Source organism: Macrobrachium rosenbergii, chromosome 56 (assembly GCF_040412425.1).
Source record: "Macrobrachium rosenbergii isolate ZJJX-2024 chromosome 56, ASM4041242v1, whole genome shotgun sequence".
In the NCBI taxonomy this organism is placed as follows: Eukaryota; Metazoa; Arthropoda; class Malacostraca; order Decapoda; family Palaemonidae; genus Macrobrachium; species Macrobrachium rosenbergii.
The window spans coordinates 23,858,312-23,866,094 of NC_089796.1; positions in this window are offsets into that span (position 1 = coordinate 23,858,312).

Below are 7,783 nucleotides of genomic sequence, written 5' to 3' on the forward strand. Positions count from 1 at the left end.
CGTTATTAAAGATACCGTCCCTTTTCAATCTTCGAAGGTAATTTTACGGGCACAATGCCTTCGATGACCATAGTCAATGAGACGCCAATTCCAAGGGAAAAAACAGCCTATGAAGGATATCTTTTAAATGTCCACAAACTTCATTTTCTTTATTACCTCACTTGCAACATCAATCTTAGGAGCACACAAAGCTTTATTGATGATTTTAAAAATATTTCCATTTCAATTACGTCTAAATGTCCCAAAATATATAAATAGATAGATATATAAAGTGCCGGCATTATGATTCTAGAAACAGCTCTCTCTCTCTCTCTCTCTCTCTCTCTCTCTCTCTCTCCCAAAGGTAGGAAGTGTTAGTTGGCATTTTTTACAGTTACTTGGCGGGTTGTTGCTAATGAGGTTTGATGATGATGTCGCTAGGAAAAGAAGAAGGAAATAAACTCTAAGCTACAAACTGGACCGCCAACTGAGACAACTGATTTAAATGAGGTGTGCCTACATACATTCTCTGTCTATACGTAAATTCCTGAGAGAGAGAGAGAGAGAGAGAGAGAGAGAGAGAGAGAGAGAGAGAGAGAGAGAGAGAGAGAATTATTACACGGGAGAAGACAAACGAACAGACTCAAAAGGAGTGAGGGGAAAGGGAAGGGGGAAGGGAGACAAGACATAATAAGAGGTGGGTTGGTTACGTGACGGGAGGAGGTGAGGGTGTGGAGGAGGAGGAGGAGGAGGAGGAGGAGGAGGAGGAGGAGGAGGAGGAGGAGGAGGACAAAAGGAGGAGTCAGCCAGCACTGAATCGTCAAGGGCGGCTGGGTCAGGTTGTTGTTGATGTTGCTGTTGCGCGGACTGTTTTTGTTTCACGTTGCAAAGCAGAGCCCTCGCAATGGTGCATTCGTTGCGCATATGAGGAAATCTGATGTTGCGATAGACACTCCTCGCTTGATAGATACGACCAACGTTGCACTTTGATATGAATTGGGACTGACTAGTTCACGCACTAGAAATCCATACTTCAGGAGTAAACCGACTACAGGAATCGGACCAAGGAAGCAAAACACAGGGGTTGGGGGTGGGGGTCTCCCAGGTTCCTGACTCAATTTCGTCTGAGAAAAACGAAAATTATAATTGTATAGCAAATGACTCTGTAAAATATCACTTATTATTGGCAGTAATAGTTTCTTGTCATTTACTAAATGATTTACAACATAAATCGACTTATGCAGGAAAACGGCCCTAATGAGAAACAATCATAACAGATCAGTCGATTGGCAACCATTCCCCTGCTTGCACTATATATATAGCATCAGCTGGGGTTGGCCAATGACGGATGATCCATTTTGTGCTTGTGAGATAATTAAGATTCACAACTATGCCGTTTTTTTAGGATAGTCATTGGCTCTAATGACTATTAGTTGCTGTTACTGTTAACAGAGCATTGTGAAGGAAGACTTGTTATTATGAGACCATATGGAAAGGTACAGACGACTAACGAAATAATATGCCTTCGATCTCTTGTAAGCTGTGATTACCCTATGATGCCACTAAACACCCATATAGCCTACATGTGTGTACACACACACACACACACACATATATATATATGTGTGTGTGTAGGTAAATATATATATATATATATATATATATATATATATATATATATATATATATATATATATACTGTATATATATATATATATATATATATATATATATATATATATATATATATATATATATATTTAACTTTGAGAACAGAAGTATTCACTCCTCATACTACAGGCTGAAATACCTTTTATTTAACCAATTCTCTCCACCTGGGTACAGCAACTCACTTCAACCCATGTCACCAACCCCCTCACCAAAAAAAAAAAAAAAAAAAAAGAACCATCATCGCTGCGTCATTGCCAACATCGTGGTCAAGCTCCACTTCAACTCCTTTGTTCCCGAGGTCTGTGGTGAAGGAACTGTCCTTATTGCTGTGAGCATGCTCTTACTTAAAAATACAGCCTGTTTAATTTCACTGATGATAATAGCAACAAGAGTGTTCTGAGACTGCAAACCTCCGACGGTCTAACTGTACGTGTTTGTGAGTCTTTCTCAATCGAATGCCTCCTGAACAGAAAATACGGATTTTCACAAAATTTGGTGAAAAACTGGCAAACCAAACCAAATCATGGTCAGAGGAATTAATAGTTACGTCAGTATTACCGATACTGATGTTCGGGAAGCAACAAAAATAAACAAGTACACACTAACCAAGGTCTTTGGGACCTTCGTCCTAACTGTAATAAAATTATAAACCCGAACATTCGGAGATCCCAAACCTCTGCCAAGCTTGAGCAGCCCGGTCCCTTCAAAAAGGTTACTTCTCACCCAATATTACCGTACATTGCCTTTATCTCTCTCCTAAGACCTGATCATCTGTTGGCAATTACAAGGTGCCCCTTCAGTAAAAATGTCGTTAAAATTTACAAACAACTTTTTGCGTTAATGATCCAGAGCTATACGACGCAATGGTCCTTTGCCATATTGCTTCAACCACCCCTTCCTGATATTTTAGGCAGATCATACCAGCCGATTCACAACCCCGTCTTCGTGGTTCTGATCCACGTAGATATGGCCTTCCCAATTTTCTAGTACCATGAGATGTCCCTGGTATCGGACCTCTGACTGCGATTGGAGAACATGTCTTGGTCAACCCCACTGATAAGTCATCATCAATCTTTCATCTACAATTAAAATGAACCACTGGATGGGGTCTTGTTTAAAAGTCTAAAATAATAATAATAATAATAATAATAATAATAATAATAATAATAATAATAATAATAATAATAATAATGGGCGCCGTGGCAGAGTGGTTTAGCTCATCGATGGACTGGTTAAGCAACACTGGTGCTGGTCAGTCGATGGATGGGTGACCGCTCTCCTCGGCGTTGATTCATTGGGAAAGGATCTTTACCATAACCTCCTCAGTCTACTCAGCTGTAAATGAGTACCTATTCTCGATGGGGTAGGGTCCAGCTATGGGTTAAATAGCAAAACTCAGCAATGATGGAAAGAAATGAAAGAATGAACGATAACGACGTAAATGGAACCTCTGGCAACAGAGGAGCTTCGCTCGTCAGCCAGGTATACAACCCAATCAGGTACTTGGAGGTCGTCATCCAGCAACTGACCACCACAACGACAGTAACCAGCAACCAGAGACTGGAGCTACAGAGGCAAACCAGAAGAAGAAATGGACAAGAGAAGAAAATAAGGAATGCTACATCAGAACCAATCAGACAGAAAGAGGATACAGACGAAGACTGGTCAACATCTGGAATGTGAGAAATAACACCCCTCAAACAGAACAGAGGCTGGCAGACCAAGTGAGGAACATAAAGGAAAAGAACTGGCTCTCCACAACAGAGAGAGAGAGAGGAACTGGAAAGAGAAATAACTGATACAGAAAAGAACAATGATCCCCTCCCTGAAAGCCTACAACACAAAGAAACGAAAGGAAAAAACTAGTGAAGTTAATGAAATAATGAGACTAATCCACACCACCCAGTATCACAGAAACAAATAACCTGTCATATGTAGGAACAAGACTAGTAATAGAACTTATGGGGATACAAACACCACCACCACAACAGAAACCATAACAGCAACCAACTTGGAAAAGGCGCCTGGAAAAACAAATCGTGGCGATGAAATCTGACTTAAGTAAACTGAGAGATGGCAGAAAAGAGGCTAAGAAGCAAGAAAACAAGAGAGGAATTGAATGAGAAGGGACTAAACAACACAACAGAAGATAGCAATAGAAGAAGCAAGAAAACAAGAGAGGAACTGAATGAGAAGGGAGTAAACAACACAATAGAAGATATAAAGCGCAGACTTACAGCCAAAGCACATAAGTTCCAACGGTACATGAACAGGATTAAAGGATACCAACAGAACAAACTCTTCGGAACCAAGAAAAGACTATACAGCCAACTAAGAGGGGAAGAAAACCTCCAGGAAATTCCTGAAGCTGGGAAAACATATGGAGCAATCTGGTATCACACAACAAACATGCAACATGGCTCCAGGAAATCAAGGCAGAAGAAATGGGGAGAATAAAACAACTGGAAAGCCCCAGGTCCCGATGAAGTCCATGGATACTGGCTCAAAAACTTAAAGGCCCTACATCCACGAATAGCAGAACAACTCCAACATTGTATCACAAACCACCATGTGCCCAAATGGATGACCACAAGGAGAACATCCTTAGTACAGAAAGACAAGAACAACGGAAATATAGCAAGTATCTACAGGCCTATCACCTGCCTAACAACAATGTGGAAGTTACTAACAGCTATCATCAGAAGGAGGTGTAGGGGCACACAAGACCAGCTCCTAATAGACAAAATGGTAATGAAGAATAGTAAGAGAAGGAGAACCAGCCTAAGCATGGCATGGATTGACAACAAGAAAGCCTTCGACATGATAACACACATGTGGATAATGGAATGCCTAAAAATATATGGGGCGGATGAAAACACCATTAGCTTCCTTAAAAATACAATGCGCAACTGGAATACAATACTTGCAAGCTCTGGGATAAGACTAACAGAGGTTAACATCAGGAGAGGGAACTTTCCAAGTGACTCACTGTCCCACTACTCTTTGTAGTAGCCATGATTCCCATGACAAAAGTACTGGGGAAGATGGATGCCGGGTACCAACCCAAGAAAGGAGGCAACAGAATTAACCATCTGATATCAAGCTGTATGGTACGAGCATCAAGGAAATAGATACCCTAATCCAGACTGTAAGGATTGTATCTGGGGACATCAGGATGGAGTTTGGAACAGAAAAATGCACCTTGGTCAGCATACAAAAAGGTGGGAATAGCATCAATGACTTAGATGAGACAGGATACAAATACCTGGGAATAATAGAACGAGAGGATATAAAACACCAACAGATGAAGGACACGATCAGGAAAGAATATATGAAGAGACTTAAGGCGATACTCAAGTCAAAACTCAACGCCGGAAACATAACGAAAGCCAAAAACACATGGGCAGTACAGTAATCAGGTACAGCACAGGAGCAGTGTAGTGGACGACGGCTGAACTTCGTAGCATAGGCCAGAATACTAGAAAACACATGACAATACACAAAGCACTATACCCAAAAGCAGATACAGACAGACTATACATAAAACGAAAGGAAGGGAGGAGAGGACTACTAAGCATAGAGGACTGCATCAACATCGAGAGCACAGCACTGGGGCAATATCTGAAAATCAGTGAAGACGAGTGGCTAAGGAGTGCATGGGAGGAAGGACTGATAAAAGTAGACGAAGACCCAGAAATATACAGAGACAGGAGAATGAAAAACAGAGCAGAGGAATGGCACAACAAACCAATGCAAGGACAGTACATGAGACAGACAAAAGAACTGGCCAGCGACGAAACATGGCAATGGCTACCGAAGGGGGAACTCAAGAAGGAAACAGAAGGAATGCTAACAGCGGCACAAGATCAGGCCCTAAGAACCAGATATGTCCAAAGAAGGAAAAAGTTAAGTATACCCAGACCACCGAGCTGATTAACAGCTATCCTAGGGCTGGCCCGAAGGATTAGACTTATTTTATGTGGCTAAGAACCAATTGGTTACCTATCAACGGAACCTACAGCTTATTGTGGAATCCGAACCACATTATACCGAGAAATGAATTTCTATCACCAGAAATAAATTCCTCTAAGCCTAATTCTTCACTGGCTGGCCGGAGACTCGAACTCAGGCCTAGCAGAGGGCTAGCCGAGAACTCTGACCAACTCATCCAACGAGGAACTCCATAAGCAGGAAGTGCAATATGAAAGACGAAACCATAAACCACATAGCAAGCGAATGTCTGGTGCTTGCACAGAACAAGTACAAAAAGAGGCGTGATTCAGTAGCAAAAGCCCTCCACTGGAGCCTGTGCAAGAAACACCAGCTAGGTTGCAGTAATAGGTGGTACAAACACCAACCTGAGGGAGTGATAGAAAACGATCAGGCAAAGATCCTCTGGGACTATTGTAACAGAACAAACAGGGTGATACGTGCCAGTCGACCAGACTAACGTTGATTGACAAAATCAAGAAGAAAGTATCACTTATTGATGTGGCAATACTATGGGACACCTGTGTAGAAGAGAAAGAATGAGAAAAAATTGATAAGTATGAAGACCTGAAAATTGAAATAAGAAGGATATGGAATATGCCAGTGGAAATTGTACCCATAATCATAGGAATACTAGGCACGATCCCAAGGTCCCTGAAAAGGAACCTGGAAAAACTAGGTGCCGAAGTAGCTCTAGGGCTCATACTGAAAAGTGTGCTACTAGAAACAGCACACACAGTGAGAAAAGTGATGGTCTCCTAAGGAGGCAGGATCCAACCCAGAACCCCACACTATAAAACACACCCAGTCGAATAGGATGACTGTGATAGACCCCCCCTCCCCGCAAAATAATAATAATAATAATAACGATGATCCTCACAAAACAACACACAAAATATTCTTCTTTCACTAATATCCATAATCCTAAGTAAAAAAAACACCAACAATGATAATATACATATACTGACAGATATCACTTTTTCCCATAATACTACGGAAGTACAAACAACTCCAACTGTAATAATAATAATAATAATAATAATAATAACAATAATAATAATAATAATAATAATAATAATAATAATAACAATCATGCCAACATAAATGACATCATATTCATGGCATCCATCGTTTTTAAAACTCAAGACTTATTATCTCGACTCTACATCGCTTATAACCATAAATAACTTCCTTTTATAAGGTACTCATCCTGATATCAGTCTCCAAAAGGAGACAAGTCACCTTGCCAAACGTCAATGTCACAGAAGGGGCACAAACCATAGACAGAAGGCGATAAGAGTTCACTCACCGTGGTGCTACCAAAGTAATCAAAACGTAAGCTTTAATAACCAGTACCGTTTTTGATAGAGAAACTTTTAAAACATGGCAAATGAATATTAATAAAAAAAACACGGTACACGTCACCGCTTTTCTTTTTTAGTCTATATAATCTAAAAGTAGCGAAGCCAGATCTAGATTATTCACCCCTCCATTGTTCTGCTAGGTCTCGTAAAACCCCGACCCTCCGACTTCAGGGGATAGGGTCCTGGTGACTGCGAGGGGAGGACTCCCTGAAAGACAGTGGTGGGAGTCTCCTTAACTCCACTGATCCCTGCTTAGCATGCGTGGTCTGCAACACAATTATAAGATCCATAACACAGAAAATAGTTCAACGTGAAGCAGTTTTATCTGAAAACGTGCCTCTATACACAGAGGCACAATGTACAGAGGACTTTGGCATTTTCTCTCTTCTAATTCGCTGAAAATAAAAACATACAGAGAAACATCCACAAGCAATGTTTGAAGAGAGTTATGGGTTCTGAATATGAATTACGGAAAAGGCACTGAGATGACGAAAGGAATAATTTGGGTAACAAATGGAAGTAAGAAACACTGGAAGGCCTAAAAAAAGTGGATACAGTATCGTGAAATGGCTAGCTAGGAAAAACTAAACATTTTAGGATGGTTTGGACTTGTTACGAGAATTGAGGATGATAGGTTTATGCAAATTGTACATTTCTTGCATGCCAATGGAATGTGGGGAGAGAGACCTAAAAAAATTCAGAACACACAGAGTACTAAAGGTAAAGGAATGGAGGGACCGTAAAAGGCGTATCCAGAGGGAAAACACTTGCAAAATTGA